The sequence below is a fragment of the Carassius carassius genome, chromosome 1 (assembly GCF_963082965.1).
Source record: "Carassius carassius chromosome 1, fCarCar2.1, whole genome shotgun sequence".
Classification (NCBI taxonomy): domain Eukaryota; kingdom Metazoa; phylum Chordata; class Actinopteri; order Cypriniformes; family Cyprinidae; genus Carassius; species Carassius carassius.
The window spans coordinates 4458070-4480019 of NC_081755.1; the positions used below are offsets into that span (position 1 = coordinate 4458070).

The 21950-nt window shown below is 39.5% G+C and overlaps 1 long non-coding RNA gene across 1 annotated transcript; it reads right to left on the reverse strand.

The window, feature by feature from the left end:
• Positions 1–21281: 21281 nt before the first annotated feature.
• On the reverse strand, positions 21282–21927 carry LOC132139936 (uncharacterized). Its single transcript, XR_009433687.1, has 2 exons — positions 21882–21927; positions 21282–21748 (listed from the first exon to the last, which is right to left on the reverse strand). It is a non-coding gene; the product is annotated as an uncharacterized LOC132139936 (long non-coding RNA).
• Positions 21928–21950: the final 23 nt, after the last annotated feature.

The following is a 21950-nucleotide window of genomic DNA, read 5'->3' on the forward strand; positions in this document are numbered from 1 at the left end:
GATCAGACTGACTGAAAATTTAAATCATGTTAAAGTTTATATTTAGTGACACAATGGTTAAGCATAATGGAAAAGTGCTGCTTTACCTCTTGTGAAACATGTCAGAACTGTATTTTAACCATATTTGGTCTGTGCAAAAGTATGGCCTATAGACTGTGCTCAATAGCATAACTGTTAGTTTACATTTACATTTACATTTAATCATTTAGCAGACGCTTTTATCCAAAGCGACTTACAAATGAGAACAACAGAAGCAGTCAGGTCAATAAGAGAACAACAACAGTATACAAGTGCCATGACAAGTCTCAGTTAGTCTAGTATAGAACGCATAGGTAGGTTTTTTTTTTTTGTTTTTTTTTTTTTAATTAAAAGACAAGAAAAGGAAAAGTGCTAGTGTTAGTTGGTTAAGTGCAGGCGAAAAAGATGAGTCTTTAGCTGTTTCTTGAAAATGAGTAAAGACTCAGCTGTACGAATTGAGATTGGGAGGTCATTCCACCAGCTGGGGACAGTCCAGGAAAAGGTCCTTGAGAGTGATTTTGAACTTCTTTGGGATGGTACCACAAGGCGTTGATCACTTGCAGAGCGCAAACTTCTGGAGGGCACATAAGATTTAACCAATGAGTTTAGGTAAGTTGGTGCCGTGCCAGTGGTCATCTTGTAGGCTAGCATCAGTACCTTGAATTTGATGCGAGCAGCTACTGGTAGCCAGTGTAACCTGATGAGGAGCGGAGTAACGTGAGCTTTCTTTGGCTCATTGAAGACAACCCTCGCTGCTGCATTCTGGATCAACTGCAGAGGCTTGACAGTACATGCAGGAAGGCCCGCCAGGAGAGCATTACAATAGTCCAGTCTGGAGAGAACAAGAGCTTGGACAAGAAGTTGGGTTGCTTGCTCTGACAGGAAGGGTCTAATCTTCCTAATGTTGTATAGGGCAAACCTGCAGGACCGGGTCGTTGTAGCAATGTGGTCTGTGAAGCTTAACTGATGATCCATCACAACTCCTAGGTTTCTAGCTGTCCTCGAAGGAGTAATGGTTGATGAGCCCAGCTGTATAGAGAAGTTGTGATGAAGCAATGGGTTAGCTGGAATCACCAGGAGTTCTGTCTTCGTAAGGTTAAGCTGAAGGTGATGGTCATTCATCCAGCTAGAGATGTCACTCAGACAGGCTGAAATGCGAGCAGGTACCGTCGGGTCATCTGGTTGGAATGAGAGGTAGAGTTGGGTGTCATCAGCGTAGCAGTGATAAGAAAAGCCACTTGTTTAAAAAAACAAAACAAGAAAACACCAATAATTTAGCCCATACATCACATTAGTCATGCTAAGAATGGAGACCATGTGGTCTTAAAACTAATCACTGGTGATATTTGTATGTGTGCATTCTCAGTGTTTATTTGAGCTTTTTATTTTTCACTCAGTAAGTACAATAAGATGTTTTATTTTGGTGCAGCTAGAAATATAGAAGTAATCTCTTTTTCTATGTAAAATCTGATTGAATTATTGTTATATCTCTTAAAAAGTTTAACTGACTGTAATTACTCTAAAATTTGAAGAAAATGTTTGAACTGACATCACACAGATGCTGTCAACGCAAATTTTGCTGCATGGACAACATATTTTCCAGTTTAGTTTATTAAAATGGCTGTTCCAATAAGAAACTGCAGCTTATGTTCTCAGGTGTAGAGCTCTAAATTTATAACTTCTTATTCTTACACAGTAAACATATCACTAATAGGTGTATTGATGGTTTTATTAATGGGAAAGGTTAGATTATATCATGATCCCTCAGGTATTTCTGTGATTTGCCTTTTGCAATCCCTCCTTTCTTCTTACTCCTTTTCTTCTGTCTCGCTGCCTCCTCCCTTCTGTGTTCTCTGTCTATCTCAGTGTCTACACACATGTATATGTCTTCAGGAGTTCAAATATTCAGAGGAGGATAGGGGCTTTAAGCCCAAAGGTTATTGAGTTTAGAATGACCGAACTGTATAGTTCTATTGAGAAATACCAGATGGAATAGCATCCATAACTGTGGCGAACTCTTTAGGAGTTACTGGTACATCATAAACCCTTTTACTATGATCTACGCAACTTTTTTGTTGAAACATTTTTGCACTTAATACATTTTAAAAGTAAAAAAAGTACATTTTAAAGTTGTGGAATCATTGAAGCATACTTTAAGAATCAATTAATTGTAACTAAAAATATGAAGTAAATTCAAATAATTAGATTAATCTCATAAATAAAAATGAGAAGAGAGTAAAATGAACAAGGTGAGAAAGTTCATCAACAGCGTCGTGGGCATCTACATTAATAAAATGGGGGAACTGTACCTTGATCAAATGGGAGAAACTGTTCAGATGGCATGGGGTCCATTTATCGAACAAGAATTATATATTTTTTAAAAACCTTGTGGGTGCCATTAGCTAATAATAATTATTATTTATATAAGATGCGACATGTAAACGGCCCTTAAAACAGTTTATGTATTCACCAAACAGACACAAGTTTACTTCAAGAATGAAAAATGAGACAAAGAGAAGTTAGTCGTTCAGTGTTTAAAAAACTGAGCAAACAGAAAGGGCGATCTATATCATGGCTCTATAAATTAAGCATACAGACTTTATTAGTGCCACAGAAAGACAAACGTTTCAATGAAAATGCTCAATATATAATTCATTATGTTCATTAACAATGATTTGTGGCGAATATAATGTAATTTAATGGAAAACTATGTGAATGGTGCTCTGAGGCTTGGCAGGATTTTCTGTCTGAAGTTTCTTGCACTGTTTAGCGTGCAGCGTCATGTGTCTAAACAAACAGCATGTCCTCTCTCTCTGTGCAGAGCGCCAGCTGGTCATTACTAACACCATTTTCCAGATAAAGAACAGGTTCAAGACCACCTGGCAGCATCCATGCTCAAAACATTGGCACCTACTTGACTACATGATTGTCCATCAAAAGGATGGACAGGATGTCCTTACCAGCCGTGTTATGAGAGGAGCTGAGCACTGGACTGAACATCTCATGGTCAGATCCAATCTACTCGTGAGCATTCAACACCGTAGCCCGCGGACCACCTCATACAAGGAACTCAACTGCACAGTGCTGAACAATCAGACCACCAAAGACAACAAAGATCCCAGAAGAATCAGCCGACTGGCCGGCTTAAAGCCAGGCTATTTTTTGTGTGCAATATATTTGTAAATAAGAGCACTTTGTACATTTTTTTATATTTTGGTTTTGCATATTCACTTGTAAATAAAAGAGAAGTACTTCTTGACTGTTAATTTTTTTAATGCAGTTTATAAGTTATCCACAAAGCATTATTTTATGTTTATTTTTTTGTCCTGTGAATATTTTTTTACACATTAAAACAAATTGTTCTGTACATTACTGAAAGTACTTTTACAACCATTTATGACATAGCTTAGGTTTAACATCAGAAAAAGACCATCAGTTTGAGGCCACCGCTGCTTCCATGTGTTCTGGGGTCTTCAGGAGGTGAGTCTCTTGGTGAATGGCCAGCACCTCCTCAGCGACTCGGAGGACAATGTGGTGACAGTGGAATGAGGCACATTTCAAACACTCTGGAGACCACTTTGTATGATCTAACACTAGCAGACAGAAGAGAAACACCAGGGTCTGGATTGTGGCACCCATTCATTGTTGGTGTCCACTTTTCAGAAGATCCAGCAGCACTGTCAGGGCCTCGCTGCTCAGACCAAAACCATTAAAATCTGTCCAGCTCTGCCACATTCAGCTTTATCCTGCAGTACAGGGGTCCGCTCTGATTTAGAGAAAGAAGGAAAAGAGAAATTGTTTAGAGATATGACAACATAAATAGTACTAGAAATATTGATATTCTTTTAGTAACTACTACTACCATTGGGGAAAAACTACTAGTCATATTTAAAACCTTAGCTAAAGGGATAGATCACCCAAAAATGAACATTATAAACCTGGAACACTTTAAGGGTGAGTAAATGATTACAGAATTTTTGGCTGAACTATCCTTTAAGTAAAAGTATTATCTTTCATACTGAAATATACTTAGGTTATTGAGAGTAAATGTGAAGGTATACAGTGTTGTTCTGAAAAATATATATATTTATCAGGATGGTTTTACATTAATATTACTTCTGCATTACTGTGTATGTTGCATTTTACTTCCGAATATGTTCAAGGTTAGTAAATTTAAAGTTGCCTACTTCATATAGCTGTTGGTTTGTTTAATCTACATCATGTTGTGAAAGACCATATTTTCGTGTGTGTATTTTGTAGTTTTTCAAGTCTATGAATACATTATTCAAGTAAGTTCCAAGCCAGTATCTGCATTTAAAGTTGTATTCCAGCAACTAAGGACACAGCAAACCAGATAACCTGGCCTCGGCCTCGGCTAAGCTTGACGTACTTAACTGGCACCGCCGGTGGTGAAACATTCCTATCATCCCCTCCATGTGATATAAAACATAAAAAAAAAATGTCAGCGCTCCTCGTACCATTTCTATGTGACAGGAGGAGAAGGACCATAGACATCATATAGGTAGACGCCCTATTGGCCGCTGGGCGACGAGATTTGCGGCCGCCATCTTGAACCGGTCGTACTCCTAGTTTCATTGCGTAGCAGCAGTTAAGATACCAAAGCACTGTGCAGCATTTTCCTGTTCTTATCGGCGGACCATCGCAAGTACGGCTCAGGAATACTTTTCACAAGTAAGATTTAACATTACTATTGTACTATTGGTTGTAGTTTGTCCTTAAATCCAGAGAATTGAGAAGGAGCAAGGATCTTTTATAGTACTGTACTGAAATCGTAGCTAGCTAACGTTAGTTAGACTATGTATCTCCCTCCCTCAACTAAAGTGTTTCTCACATAACTTACTATTCAGATCAGAAAGAAGTTCGAAAAAGCACTTGTTTGATGCATGAAACTTACTTTTAGCGTTAGGTAACGTTAAGTGCCTATTACCAACACAATCCAATCTGAAGTTAATACATACATTGTTCGACAGAACATAACTGTTATTTGTGTTTGCGCACGTGATATCAGGAAGTAATGTATATTAGGGTTGCTTTGTTCATATTTTCACCACCTTCTCAGCAACTCGGTGAACTATGCGGTGGACAGTGGAATGAGGCATGTCAAACACTCTGGAGACCACTCTGTATGATGTACCACACGCCAGCCAGAATAGAAACACCAGGGTCTCAATTGTAGCACCCCATCCATGTTGCTGTTCTCTTCTCAGAAGATCTAGCAGCACTGTCAGGGCCTCCTGTACAAGGTGTGTCACCATCATTGAAAAACCTTTCCAGCACTGGGACATTAAGGTTTATCCTGCAGTACAGGGGATCTGGTCTGATTTAGGGGCAGAAGGAAAAAATAAATAGTTTAGAAAGTAAATAGTAGAAGAAATATTGAGATACTTTAGTATACTACTTTTAGTAACTACTAATTACACATTGAGGAAATGTACTAGTCATATTTAAAACCTTGGTAAAGGGATAGTTCACCCAAAGATTTTAATTCAGTAATCATTTTAACCCCCATTAACAACCATAGTATTTTTTTTTTGTATGGTAGTCAATGGGGGCAAGATCTGCTTGGTTACAAACACTGTTCCAAATATTTTTATGCACAGCAGAACAAAGAAATGTAAAAAGGTTTGTATAAAGAAACTTGAGAGTGAGTAAATTATTGAATTTTAATTTCTGGATGAACAGTCCCTTTAAGTAAAAGTATTGTCTTGCATACTGTAATATATTTAAGGCATGAAGAGTAAAAGTGAAAGTATGTATTGTTCTGAAAAAAATAATTTATCAGAATGGTTTTGTATGGGGAAGTCGTGGCCTAGCGGTTAGAGAGTTTGACTCCTGCTCCCCGGGCACCACAGCATAAATGGCTACCCACTGGTCCGTGTGTGTGTGTGTGTTTTCACTGCTGTGTGTGTGCACTTTGGATGCAGAGCACGAATTCTGAGTATGGGTCACCATACTTGGCTGAATGTCACGACACGTCACTAATGCTACTGCTGCAGTACCGTGTATATTGCATTTTACTTCTGAATATGTTCAAGTTAATTAAATTTACAGGTGCCTACTTAATATACTGCCGGATAGTTTAATGTACAACAATGCATCAAAAGACCATATTATTATATAGTGCTGCTGTCCTGTGAGAAAAAAAACACATAGTAATCTACTTCTCATTTGTACTGAATACTAAACGAATGTGCTTTGTTAAAGTCCCCCACTGGTCATTTTGAAAATGAAACTAACATTTATTGTCAGATTATTAACAAATTGTTGCTAACAGCTTCAGACCATATCAGAGGCAACATCTGAAGGACTCAGACCAGCCATACAGACCACTGTTCAGCTGTCACAGCTGCCACTGAACATTGAGCTGAACAAAAGTGCTCCATTTGTTTTCATTTACTGTTTTATCTTTATAGTTACGTAACTGCCTAAAATCAGGGTTGCAAACCTTTCTAAATAAATTCACCATGGTCAAGACGACAAACTATTTTAAAAGCGCACCTTAGTAAGATATCAGTCAGCATTTGAGCCGCTATTATGTTTGTGTATGTGTGTGGGGGGGGGGGTTGTTTTCATATGCATCATTACATTATTCAAGTCAGTTCAAACACAATACATGCATTTAAAGTTGTAATTCGGCAAGGACACAGCAAACAATGGAATGTACCTGTCCTCGGTCTCGGCTAAGCCTGAGGTACATCATCCGGCGCCGCTGTAGGTGAAACATTTCCCCCATCTCCTCCATTAAAACATTAAATATAAAAACAAATATTAATAATGCTGGCTCCATAACTTTTATAAATGTGCCAGGATGTCAGCTCTCCTCTCACCGTTGCTATGCGACAGAGCGCTAATCGGAAACACCTGGTGGCAGAACTAGGAAATCCAGCAAAGGTGGAGCATCTCATGCACTTCAGAGGGCCCTTCGTGCACTTCGGAGGCCTGGTCTTCGAAGTCCGTGGACTTCCAAGTGTGTACACTCAACTTTGGGACAAAGCTTTTCTCTCTCTCTCTCCCTCTCATTCTTTGTTAAACTTCCTGTTTGTGCTATCACCCGTTTAGACTCAGGTTTGCCCTTTCTCACATAGGTTTGTTCTATTTGTGTTATTTTTATTTTGACTTTTGTGTATTTTTATTAAATCACTTTTGGTTTTCTAAAGCTATTAGGACATTTTCATTTTACGTCTTCCTTGTTTTAGTTATTTGACCATCTCCATCTTGTCATAAACCGGGTATCCCCCTGTCTCTGTCTCCCTCTTCTGGTTAGTCTCCTTCACACACTCTTTCCTTATGCTCGCATACGCTCCTGATCCTGGAGTTATTGGCCTTCAGGTTGGCCCTCTGAGAATGGCGAAACTGGTTAGAGGGTGCCTCAGTGCCATTCTTAGTCTGGACATTTCGCACCGCTAAGAGACTTAACGCTCATCAGGCACGTTGGGCACTTTTCTTTGCGCGCTTTGATTTCACCATTTCCTACCGACCCGGCTCTAAAGGCGGGCGTACACGGTGCGATTTTTGCTGTCGTACGAGTTCGCATGCGATTTTTTTCAATCGTGTGGAAATCGCGTATGCTCGTATGGTCGCGGCTCGTATCATTTGCGATGAATTACGAGCCGAGCAGAGTGGCTTACGAGCGCTTCCCGACCTCCCGATCATTTTTAAACATGTCTAAAAAGTTTGTGAGCTATCGGTTTGAATTCGTGACATGTGTGCCGTTGAACGAGCCGATTTGTTGATTTATCTGAAGTTGACCAATCACGAACTAGGAAAACCACAGAAGAAGAAACACGAACAGGGCAGCGCCACGGCGAATGTGGAGTATTGACCAGGAGGATAAACTCGCTGAAGTCTGACAGGAACAGCGAGCGCTGTATGATGTTTCTAGCAACGTGTAGCCTACCATGCTTTTTAGTTCTCTCGGGCGCGCGCGCTCTCTCTCACACACGCATTATGTAGTTTACAGGGACTCTCCATAGACGTAACGGTATTCTATACTGTATATCCCCATACACTACCTCTATCCATTACGGAAAATGCATGTTTAGAATATCTATTAAACACTGTATAGTATTTTTTTTAAAGCCATTTGGTTTACGAGGGCACAGGAATTGTCCTCACAAACCATGTTTACATTGTAATACCTATTTCAGATATTTATAAACCTACAAGAACACACACACACAGGGTGACCAAACGTCCCGGTTTCCTATTGCTGAAAAATAACATGTACGTGTAGGAAACACTCACGGCTTGTATCAATATTGTATATGCAGTTATGGGAGAGGGAGAGCAGTTATATTAGGCGCGTTCGACTTGAAGCAGCGCTGCACAGAATGACATCACCTGTATGGCATCAAAGTACCGCGAGAGCGATTCGAGTGCATTGGATATGTGTGCTCTCTTAGCGCTCTCGCGGTACTTTAATGTCATACCTTCTGTGCGTGCAGCGGTGCTTCAAGTCGAACGCGTCTATCAACTTCGTGCGAGTGCTTCTGGAATTCGCAGGTTGTAAAATCGTGTCGTATATCATCTCGTCCGTACGATTTTCAGATAAGCTCACTCGTGCCGTGTGCGTGGACATACGATCTTCCGACCATCCGAATTCCCACCGTGTACGCCCGCCTTAAGAACATGAAGCCAGATGAGCTCTCACGGCAGTTCGCTCCTTCCGAGGTCACTTCTGTTGATTCTTCCTCAGGGCATGGTGGTGGGCGCAGCTGTTTGGGGAATAGAACATTTTGTTAAATGTGCCTTAGCTCACTCCGTCAGCCCTCGCTCTTGCCCGAGAGACAGTTTATTCATTCCACTCTCTGCGCGGCTTGCCGTACTTCAATGGGGGCACTCCTCTAAACTATTTGCTCACCCTGGTGTTAGGGGCACCATCTCTTCCATTCGCTCTAGATTCTGGTGGCCTACCTGTGAACGTGATATCCAGCGATTCATCGCTTCTTGTACTGTTTGCGCTCAGACCAAGGCCAGCAATTCGCCGCCTGCCAGCCTCCTTCGACCTCTACTTTTACCATTTCGGCCATGTTCGCACATTGCCTTAGATTTCATTACAGGTCTTCCCTCCTCCGAAGGAAACACTGTAATTTTCACAGTCGTCAGTCTCTTTTCTAATGCCGGTCACTTTATTCCCCAGATCGCTGTCGATAAGATTTTTAAGATCCATGATCTTCCGTCCGACACTGTCTCCGACCGAGGTCCTCAGTTCTCATCGCAGCCTCTGCCAGCCTTTCCTCTGGCTTTCACCCTCCTAAATTCATCAGCCCGTTTCGAATTCTTAAAATGCTCAGTCCTGTTGCGTTTAAATTAAAGATGCCTTTCAACCTCCGACACATCCACCTGGTCTTTCACGTTTCTTGTATCAAACCTGCAGTGCGTTTGCCTCCTCGTCCTGTCACTACACCCATGTGCGTCAAGGGCTCTCCTACTTACAGGGTTTGCAGATTACTCGACGTTCACCCTCGAGGGCGTGGACATCAATTCTTGGTCGATTGGGAGGGGTATGGCCTGGAGGAGAGAAGTTGGCTCCCCGCTCGGGATATCCTGGACCGCTCGCTGATTGATGACTTCTACCGCACTCACCAGCCCTCCTCCTTAGGTGTGCCAGGGGGCACTCCTTGAAGAGGGGGTGCTGTCATAAACCAGGTATTCCCCCTGTCTCTCTTCTCTGACTCATCTCATTATCACTCACAGCTGTCTCTCATTCTCCCTCCTCCCCTCTCTCTTCTCTCTACACCTGCACCTGCTTTCTCTGATTAGACCGTCTATTTCTAGCTTTCTCTCTCCTTTGTTCTCCGCCAGAGTATTTCCTTATGCTCGCATACGCTCCTGATCCTGGCTCTTCTCCCCCACCTTATCGTGTCGTGTCCTGTGTGGTATGCATTGAACTCTCGCTAACCTCTCTTTTACCCAGCCTCCTGCTGACGTTTGTTGACTGTCGCTGGCTATCCCCATCCGCTCACCCGGACCCGTTCTCTGCTCTCCCGGGAGCCTCAATCACCGGCAGACTGACGAAGTTTTTTTCCTAAAATGTTCGATTTTGAAATCTTAATTTCAAAAGGCTATATCTGAAAATTGATAAAAGATAGAGAATTTTTGTAAATTATAGAAATATTAAGGATGACCCAATGTTTACGTAGGGATTACATTTTCCCATCTAATTTGCATATTATGATGTAATATGCTGGTGGCCATCTTGAATTATAGAATTTTCATGAAAAGTCACGTTTAAATGATAAAATGCAGCACTTCTTTCCCCCCAAAATGTCCCTCACCTTCTGTGTGCTATATTGCACAAAACTGAATGCTCAGGTAAATAGTAAGTAGTAAACAAACTGTGTAAATCATTACTAATAAGTGGTAGAAACAAACTGAATGAATGTAGCGGTTGGCCTTTTGCTGTAGAGATTTTCAATTTACTACACTCTGATTCCATGTATGAGGCACATAAATATTATTCATATGACACATAAATACAAGTAGACAAGACCTGTTTAGTTCAAAATATATGCCCCACCACCTCTGCTCCTGCTACAAGCAGCCCGGCCAGATCTGCCTCGCGCGCGCGCCGAGTGTGCACAGCTCGGACTACTGTCAGTGTCATTGCGACTCCCCACCCTGCCTCTACATTGCCCTCTAACTGTCCTATGAATACTTCGACCTCGTCTAACATAACCAGTGGCATTAGTTTGTTTACACCACTGACATTGGGCAAAGGACCATCTACATTGGGCAAATGATTCACCATTTGCGCTTGGTGTAGGGCTATACTTTCACTTTCAGAATCACAGTCATCTTCTGAATGCCGATATTCCCCTTCAGAATCAGGGTCAGTAAATAGAAGTCCCAACACTTCATTGCGGGTAAGATTTATTGATGCCATTAGATAATAATAATAATAATAATAATAATAATCTAATGCCAAAAGTTAGGAGCCTGAGTTATTTCACCCTGTGAAGATTAGAGTTAATTAAAGACATTGTCTGCCATCGCAATTGAGTCCTCTCTCTCCTTCAGCATTGTGACACATCTTCCCTCTCGGTATAGGTTAGATAAGTTCTAGCAACTGTTGTCCCCTTAATGAATTGTACAGGTTTTAGTGGCCTGTCTCTTCTATTACCCTTCTTACACCAGGCCCCTGAGCAGATGAGGAACACTTCCTATTATTTATGTTGATTACCTTGAAGAGTTTGATGTGTCCCTGCTAGCGCAGCTAACAGTCTCCCTAGGTTTCATGACCATGCTACATTCCATTAAACAAGTGATAACAGTTTAGTCATATCTCCTAGCTTTAACTAAATAAGCAAAGCCCTTTCTTTTTCCTCTATTTCTTTCTGATTTTATTTCAGTTTTGTTATTTGATACCTTCATAGAGACCAAACCTGTGAACCATCAGTGCTTTGAAAAATAGGTTGACCACATGTATGGCCCAGTCATTAGATGACCCCTTCTTACATAGCTCCCTACCTCACAGGGTATATACAGAACTTCTTAAGTTAAATGTAAAACCTTTTACTACCTTCAAAATATTTTTTAATACCAGCTCAACATCAAATTGCAACTGTAGTGGCTTTAATTAAATGTCTTTCCAAATGGAATAACATATTGCATCACAATGTAACAAGGTCATTGGAATCAAAAACTGCCCACAGAGATAAGAATAGAAATAAAGACAGAAGAGGAAGGAAACATCTTCTTCATAGACCATTACTCAGTAAGTTAGTCAGTAAGTCTGATGTGTGAGCAATTTAAAAAAGAGGTGGTCGTGAATTAAACGCAGTATAATACAATTTAAGCTGATACATTTAAGTAAAGCAGAGAGATTAATCAAGATGTCAGAATGGGCCTTTGTCCATAGATTTTGGCTAAAGCTTCGCAGAAAACATGGCTTCGCAGGGCTTATTGCTTTACTAGACAACCTTAGTCTATAATTATATTATTATTAACCTAAAGTAAAACATGAGCCAAGTGTTGGGCTACATTTGACAGTGATCGATATGTCAGGACTGTTTTGTCAAAGTTACATCATTGGTTCTCCAGCTGTGGCTCACTATTGGTGGTACTCAGGGTACGATTAAACATACAATAAAATCATTTAAACAAAATCCATATAATTTATGTTTGGCTTTATCAGAGCCATGCTAAACCTTCAGATTAAGGCGAGACACAGCATAGGATAAAAAATAACTAATAGTTATCACCTTACTAAGTTGATTGATTACATTGATAATTGCAACATTTTTTGTATTACAAGTTTTCTAAAATGTTGTTTAAATATGCAAATGATGTCAAATTTGAAGTAAATTTTCTAAATACTTGTTTATTTTTTTGAAATATTAGAGTCAAATGTTTTTCTCTTTTTGTCCCTCCATAATTCAGAAAAAACTTTGAACAGCCGGAAATCTATATATTTTCACTATTTGGGTGGGAATAAAATGTTGTATTTAATCAAAAGAAATTAGATATGAACACATCCCTTTGTAAAAACCTTCGGAATATAGACATGAATAAATATGTAAACTTTGGTGCAATTTAATTAAATTCAAGTTTATTTGTATAGCGCTTTTTACAATACAAATCGTTACAAGGCAACTTTACAGAAAATTATGTTTCTACAATATTTAGTAGTAGCTTGTAAGTGGTGACTGTCAGTTTGTGCACGTATGACAGGATTTTTAGAAAAATTAATACAAGACGTAGTCAGCCAGATGATGTACATTAATAATATTATTAATAATTATTATATAATGCAGCCACACTTGTAGCAATAATTGTTAGTTCTGTTTGTTGATTCAGGGTTAGCATCATCTGAGGTCCTCTGAGGGGTCAAAATTTGCAATTATATTTGCGGCATTTCTTATTGTTTTGCAGTGAAAATATACCACAGAAAACATTCTTCTAACACTATTATTAATTTTCTGACTTCGAGAACCACTGTAGGTCTCCAGACTAACATTTGAGGACACCAGCATTAGTGCCATTAACTTCTACAGAAGGTGACTCCAGCACCTGACAGTAAAGCACCTTAATCGCACATGTACATCTCAGAGATGTCTATTTAATGTCTGCATTTACATATGAAAGATGTATTTTTAAGAGTGCTTGTTCATCTGCAGTACGTCTCTAAGATGTTCCCTGTCAGATGTCGAATAGACATTTATTTATTACATGCATGTAAAACTGCTTCTGAGACGTTTATCAGAGTACACAGATTATTCCCAGATCTTTAGCAGACGTCTTACAGAGGTAATAAATATATTACATCTGATAAAATGTACAGGCCAGGGGTCTCATTTATAAAACTATGCGTAGGATCTTTACTAAAAGTTTACGTGCGCCCAAAAGCCAAAAATGGCGTACGCCAAAAAATATTCCGATTTATAAAACCGTGCGTACGCACACCTGTAAGCAATGTTCCCTTTATAAATCACAGATCACCCGCAGATGTGCGTACGTGAACCAGCCTCATATCCCGCCCTGTACACGCCCATTTTTAACCATAAATAGTCAATGCAAATCACCTCATGATTGCTGATCAGCATGTAAATGAGAGTGGAATCCCATATATACCTGGAAAACTGGCATGCGACCCGCCAATTAATTAATCCAAGAAAGTGAAAACGTGCATTTCTGTTAGCCTAATTTTAATAATGGCGACAGGTGAGAAAAGAGGAAAAAAACGTAATTTCTCAGATACTGAGATTGAAACACTTGTAGGGGAGGTGGAGGCTCGGAAAACTGTGTTATTTGGTGGCCACAGCAGTGGGGTCACTAATAAAAAGAAGCAGTGCGAGTGGCAAAGTATTGCTTCTGCCGTCAATTGTGTCAGTGGGACAGAACGGACAGTTGCAGAATTAAAGAAAAAATGGTCCGACCTGAAGGTATACAAATTTTTTTTTTACCAACATATTACATTTGTGTTTTATTAGGCTATATACCTATATAAATAGCAATATTGATTTTCAAAAAGTTTTATTTACATGTGCTTACAGTATGCACAATATGTGAAATAAAGATTCTCATTCATTCAAGGTGGAGGCAAAGAGAAAACTGTCCTCCCACCGCCAGAGCGTGGCTGCAACTGGTGGGGGCCCATGTACAGCTGATCTCACATCAGTGGACAGCAAAATCGCGGCTATAATTGGGGAGGTCAGCGTGTGTGGTATTGTGTCGGAAAAGGAGGGAGACACTGACGTGACTGAAACCACAGAGGAGCAAGGTTAAACCGATTTTTAATCATTAACGCTGTACATTTGAGTGTGTGGGGTGATAAATGGATAAATGTTGCCAATTGTTTGTCCTCCAGTCCTTCCGGAGTCTGAAGCTGTAAATGAACAGGAGGTTCAGGGTGAGGGGTTCTCAGATGCAGATGCACAGCGTCCGGCTCAAAGCAGTGCCCCTTCTGCGTCTGGCACGTCCAAAAGTGGTCGGGTACTCACTGACGCAGTCCTGCAGTTACAGCGAGAGACAATAAACGCTGTCAACAGGGTTGCAGATGAGCTACGGCAGATGAGAGAAGTGATGCAAGAAATTGCACAATCATTAAAAGATGCAGTTAAAACATGAACCTTGAGTTTTGTCTTTCTTTACAAACGCCGCATGACATCCTCACGGATTCTTGCACCTCGTTGATATCCCTCTTGTCGGCCAGGGGGCTGTGGCTCGGGGTCGTAATGCTGGGGTAGAGGGAGATCAGGAGGGAGAGGAATACCGTTTCTCAGTGCTATATTGTGCAAAACACCACACGCCCTGACAATCTTGCACACTTTTGCTGGATGGTATAAAAGTCTGCCACCCGAGGCATCCAGAGCACGCCATCTGCATTTCAGGATGCCGATGGCACGCTCCACAACTGCGCGGGCACGAGAGTGGACCTCGTTATAATGAGTTTCCTCTGCGCTCTGCGGGTTTAAAAATGGGGTGAGGAGCCAGCGTCTCAGGGGGTAGCCACTGTCGCCTGCAGGTTATAATTATATTAAAAACAAAATTGTTACAGTTTCTACTTTTTAATATTGTTAAACTCACCAAGAAGCCAGCCATCACGTACTGCGCCTGCATTTAGTCTGTTCCCTACACTGCTATGTGTCAAGATAAAGGAATCATGTGTTGAACCAGGCCAGCGTGCCACAATGTTTGTGAGGGTCATGTTGGAGTCACATATGATTTGCACATTAATAGAATGCACATGCTTTCTATTAACATAAGCAAATTCATTTTCAGATGGTGCCCTTATAGCAACATGAGTGCAGTCAATTGCGGCGATTACATTTGGGAAACCAGACATTGCTGCAAATTGCGTTTTAATTTCGGCCTGTTCTCGCACAGTGTAGGGGAACCTGATGTATCGACTAACCATATTAAGTATACCATTTAAAACGACAGATATTATGGCACTCAGGGACGGCTGTGATATACCAGACCTATAGGGTGAGATGATAGATTCCAATAGAATTATTTCATATACAAAAAGGTCTTAGAGACAAATTTGAGGATTACTTATAGTTTTTTTATATTATTAATTTACCTGTCTGCCAATTCCCGCTGGAAACAGCCGGTTGCCAAGAACCCCAGAGTGGTGAGGACTTGTATTTGGACTGGGATGGCATGGTTCCGGCGTGTTGCCCTCTCTAATACTGGACCCAATTCAGCACATAGATCCAAGAGCACAGCTCTAGGGAATCTAAATCGGCTTATTAGCCAGTCATCATCATGGTCCCTGAAAACTCGTTCTCTCCTTATTCTGCCATTAGCGTAATCCTCCAACAGTGCCAGGAGTGCCATCATGAAGCATTACATACCCGGGTCACCGGAGAATTTATATGTTTCTAGCAAATAGACTGATCGTTAACACCTTGACAAAATCACTTAATTAATTTGTGGGCGAAAATTTAAGACGAAAATGTTATAGTGAACACATGCTTCTTGACGGTTTTGTAATGAACACCGTAATAGTTAGGACCGATGATGAGTAGCGATTGTGCTTCATGACTGTATTTGCAGACTTTGACATTTTATGATATAGGCTATGTACATTAAGGAAAATATTTCCTTTTTACACTGTGTTCTGCAGTTCTCTAATAAAAGGGTATTTCATGCTATTCTGTAGGCTATCACATGTATCGCGCCATGTCCTCCTGTGCTCCCGTTGTGGACAATGTGACTGTAAGGCAGCGCTGATTATTATTTTATTTTACTTTTAATACATTTTGAATTACGTTTGGATTTTACTAGATGTATATAGCCTAAAACAATCGGCACAAATAACACTGTTGGATTTAATCTTCATGATAATGTGGATATAACGTATGAAATGGAGTGAAAATTAAATGTCATTCATTCTTATAATCGTTCTTCTCACATTTATTTTCTACAATCTAACTTCAGTTCACGACCTCACCATCGGTGTCGCCAATTCCCTTTGTCTCCAGAATGTGCGTACGCACGGCTCAAAGTTTGCTTAAAGGTGCGCACATTCTCCCGTCAAGTTTGTTTTTTATAGATCACAACCTTTGCGTGGGAACTGGCGTACGTACGTTTCCAGCCCCGTTTTGTGCGTACGCACGCTTTATAAATGAGGCCCCTGGGATTTATTTTGTGTTCTATTTTTTATTTTTGCGCGGCAGTCATCCACGAGGGGCTGTCGCGCTGTGTTGTGTTATACGTTATTTTCTTAAACTAAGGGGGGAATGAAATGTCCAGATTGTGTATTGTGTGCATATTATGACATTTTATAAGGTATTAACCAAAGTTCCACGAAGGAGGTCATCTCATATGACGATGTCACATGATGTGTAATAAGTGTACAACGAGAAATAGTACGGGGCGTGTCTAAGCTCTGCAACAGCATCCCATTGGAAGATTGCATCGTGGGATGGACCAAATCTGCTTGGATAAAATCCCAATGCTTGAAATAATACTGTGTGTCTTGTCTTGTTGTGTCTTGACAGGTGGTGATGTGTCGTTTCACTTAAATGTGGTGCACTGCGCTGCGCTGCTCTTCCATCTTCGCCATGGCTTGAACTACCTACTCCAACGCTACTAGCGTTCTTGTTATCCAGAAACCACTCAGTTGAAACTTCGTGACAGTGACACCATCTGAAACTCTCCGTTCTACATAAGTTCTACATAACCAGGCAACCAACCAATCACCAGGAGGGTTTTCCCAAAATACGTCATCCAAACATCAGATCTGCATCCGATCCAAGGCGCGGGGATTCCTTGAGACGAGGCAATAAGCGAATCTCCATTCTTTTCAGCAAATGCAAGTAAAACAAACAAACTTATTTTCTTGCTTAAATGAGTGCAAATTGATCTTAAGCAGTAAAGATAAGACATCTCTGCTTTTGTGATTTTCTTGGTGCACTCTAACGAATAACTTACTCCTGGGATTTCATTCAAATCCGTTATCATTCTCTTCAGTAACTGTGTGTGTGTCTATTAGGTTTTAGATCCATGTAATAGAGTAGCTCAATAAATTCTTGTTTAATTTATAAAGTAGTATTGTCTTGTGTGATGTATTTTAAGATTAAACTTTGCTCAGATCCTGAGAAACCTAGCTGTAATGTATAAATTATCATCCTGTTTGTATTCTAATTATCCATGAAGTAATTTAAACAGAATTTTAAAGATATACTGATTTTAACATTCGCTGGACGAACCGTTGATGAAGTATAAACTAATTAAATTTGGAATCAGTTCAATTAAAGCAATTTGAATCTTTATATTTGGTTCTTCTCAAAATAAATGAGCTAATATAATCTTACAGAGTTGAGATGGACTTAGTGGGTGCCTTGAACGTTGTATTTTTTTTTATTGTATTTTATTTCTACTATTATTAATATTTTTTTTATTAATATTTTAATTTTTTCCTTACACTAGTAAGGGAAATCCAGTCTCCTTTGATTTTCAAAACCTCCAACATGTTTCTTTTTTTTTGCTTCTTATTCGTGACCAGCATTTTTGTTCTCTCTCCGCGTTCTAGACTAAAATGACCAGGGGTCTCATTTATAAAACTCTCCATAGATTTCATCCTAAAAGCGTATGTAGGCACAAAAACTAGATTAACACCAGAACCTGCGCAAAAATCCCTTTATAAATCCCAATCCCAAAAGATTTTGCATACGTGCATCTCCACCTTGTCTCCTCCCAGAAATAATCCTATATGGAGTTTACGACACCTTGCTTTACATCCACGTGACACCAGATTTAATACTGAGACATTAAAAAAAATATGAGATGGGGATTATAATGTCGTTTGTCGTATACACATTTTTAATGCTAAAAATTATCCTTGTTATTTTTTATAACAAATGTATGAAAATATCCATTAAAAAAATCCCCAAAATATCCCAAATTGGTTTTAAGTTGTTCTCAGGTATATTTTAAAATAGAGTTGAATGTATGCAGATTCAAATCAATGTATGCAGTTTATCTGATGAACATCATTTAGCTATATTTAGTGGAAACAGATAGACCCATATTTATTGCAGTGTAAATACAATTGTCTGATGTATCCATTACCAAAGTAACATGCAAATCTTACCGTTTTCTCCTATCCTTCAGATATACTTGTATTTTTCATTATCTTGTGTAGATGGCTTCACACGACATCAACACCTCCGTGCAGCTGCGTTTGTACAGTAAACTATTATCATTGGTCCTATAGCGGACAATGGACTGTTCGACCTCCTGAATCCAGCAGTCCACCATAATATTGAGGAAAGTTATGTAATTAGGTTTTTTGTAAAATTATGTAATTTCTGTGTTTACCTCCATTAATGTGAGTGTATTATTTAATGTAAATGTATATATCGACATTTACTTAATTACTGTTCTCACTCCAGGAAAAAGAGTTCATACGCATGGTCTAGAATGTTCGTACAGTGCATACATATTTACGCCAAGTTTATTTTTGGTTTATTTTATTATCCTGATATATGCGTGGAAATTTCCTATGCATGTTTCTATGCCCATTCTGTGCATACGCAACGTTTATAAATGAGACCCCAGTTTAAAAGAAATTAGCTTTCTCTGTCATGGTCTAGTCCATTAATTTAATAGGCTGATCTCCTGGAGGGAGACTAGAGCTACTTCAAGATTAAATTGAGGTTTAAATGAAACCTACCAGGAGGCAGGTTTAACTTCACATTAATGTCATTTGGAGGACACGTGGATTACTGTGACTTTTTCAATGAAGACCAACACTTACCTCCAGCTAGACAAGTTCTTGCAGACAGAAATAATCCATTGCAAAATTTTGATTAAATACATTTTTGAGATTGTTTCTGCATGCATGAAGTAAATGCACTGGAAATGATTTCACTTTTAGTATGGTTCGTCTCCGGGTGCTCATTACTTTAAAGTTTTTTCCATCGAGAAACTGGGGATCTATGTGGTGTCAGTGAACTAACAGTATATAAAGTCATTCACAGAGTATTCAGGACCATTTGTGAATTAAGACCATATAATCTATAAATATAAATCTATACATTTCTAAGGTGTATGCACTCGCCAGTTATAGTTCTCAAACATTGTTGCACATTGGAAAGGTCTTGATTCTTGATTCACCAACTTTCCTCAACTCATCTCTGTATACTCTGTTTGAAAGAGCAGATCATGATGTAACATTGTTTGGTGACGGTGGGTATGTGCAGAAGAAACTGCTGAACAACAGCGCTGCAGCCAGGCTCATATGCTCACAAGGGGTTTAGTAGAGCACACGATTGGTATTTGGAAAAGTTGCTTTCAATGCCTTCGGAAAACACTCCAATTCAAACCAAGATACTGCACTGTAATCACTGCAACAGCTGTTCTTCACAACTACCTGAAACAGCAAAGATGCCCAGATCCCCCAATAGAAGAGGATGACAAATCAATTTACAACAGACCTCAGAGAAGGACTTGAATACAGAAATGCTTTTCCATTGTGCCATATTAAATATATATTCTCACATTATTTACCTTTCAATCTTCTGCTCAGACCTTATACATGTAATGAGAAAATAAAATATGTCAAAAGTATGATATGCTATGAAATCATCATAACAACCACCTTGACTAAAAGAATATTTTTTTCAGATTCATGTATTGAGACATTTGAGCCTGCTGCATCTCTCTCTCCATCTTCAGCTCCAGCTCTACTTGTAGTATCAATTCATGCTCCTTAAGACAATTCAACTTGTGTTCATGGAATTCATTATCTAGCCTTTCATGGACAGTGAGTCTTTTCTTTTGGTGACCAGTACTGGCAGACATTGCCAACCTTGCTCCTGAGGATGTGGAGGGTAAGGACCACAATATACTTCAAACATTATCGAAGAATTTTGAACAAAATCAGGCCGATCAGCTGACCAAAGCAAACTTTCTGTGTTAGTTCATTTTGGCTTCTAAGCGCCTTTAGGCTTCCATTGGTCCTGTCACAAATCCTGTCCATGAACTTTTGTCTGCTTGCCTTAGTCATTTGTGTCTTGAACCTAGCCAATATTTCTCATTTCTGTATGATTTCTACCTTTCCTGAAGTATATCACCTGTTTTGGATTATCCTTCTCATCTTGCCCTGTTTGGATACGGTTTACCCCTCACCTGGATCAATCGCCTGTGTTTTGGATTACTCTATATACCTGTCTGCCATTGTCCGACTCTTGCCTGTGATGACCATGTCTTTAATAAAGCCTTGTAGATGGATCCACATGTCTCTCGTCTCGTTCGCCTTGTAACAGTTCCTTGGCGGTTACACAATTGCTGGACGTGTTCTGAAACTCCACTTCCTTTGACATGCAAATTATTATTATTAATTTATTTTCCCAGTTTGCTTCTGATTCAATGAAGGACGGCCAGGAGAACAACATATCCTAGTCACTAGCATCATGAACACACTGGAGTGTCAAATAGCTGATCTTGCACAGATATATCTGCATCTGTACGATCGCTTCCGGAGAGACTTTAAAGATTCAGAGAAAGCATTTAATTCCTAGAAAGAAATTGCAATAAAGCTTGGTGTCGATGGCCGGGAGTTATGCAAAAAGTTATGTACAGAAACACCCGAGACAAGTTTTCCAAAGCCATGTAAAGAATGAAATTAAAGAGTAAAAGTTTTGAGGTAGCAAGTACCAAATGAGTTTCAAATAAATGTTACACCATACTGCTGCTATTTAAAGGGTATACAATAAATGAAATGCCAAACAAACATACAATAAACCTTTGTTTTTATCAAAAGTAAATCATGACACCACATAAAAAGGTTTAACAGTTTATCCAGTTTAATGAAATAAATGAAAGTAAACTTTTTTCACGTCATGCTAAAGCTTTCAGACTATGAGCCTTTCACACTTCTCATAAAGGACTGATTATGGAAATGGTTTGGTTCTTTTGTATTGCAAACATGGCACTTGTCTAAGAAACAGCTGTTAATCATTATTCTTTTGTCTATAATATTTGTACCATTGGAGCCAGTCTCACACCTAGATTGCCTACACTTTATTTCATTGTTGTTGTGTTTTGGGGATATCCGCGAGCAGCGCAACATAATTATTTACATGAATCTACACCTCGCATCCAGCAGTGTGGGTGTGTTGAAAAGTTCTGAAACACTATACTGTCGCTCAGCCTTTTCAAACTTCTTTTTGCCCACAAACGAAGAATGAAACAAACTTTGCTTGAAGTAAATCAGACCTTAAACTGTCTTCCAACTCTTCAGTTCTGTTCTGACCTTTTCCTTGAAAAAATAACAGTTAATTTATGGTCAAATAAATACAGATTAAATGGGAAAATGTTTAACATCAGATGACAGAAGCAAATTAAAGTTTGAGAGGAGAGAAACAATAGCCAAAAAAATCATATACTTAATGTAGGTGTGTGTGATCCAGATGGTCATCATCCAGTATGTTCCAAGAAGGTGGCTGGATCTCCAT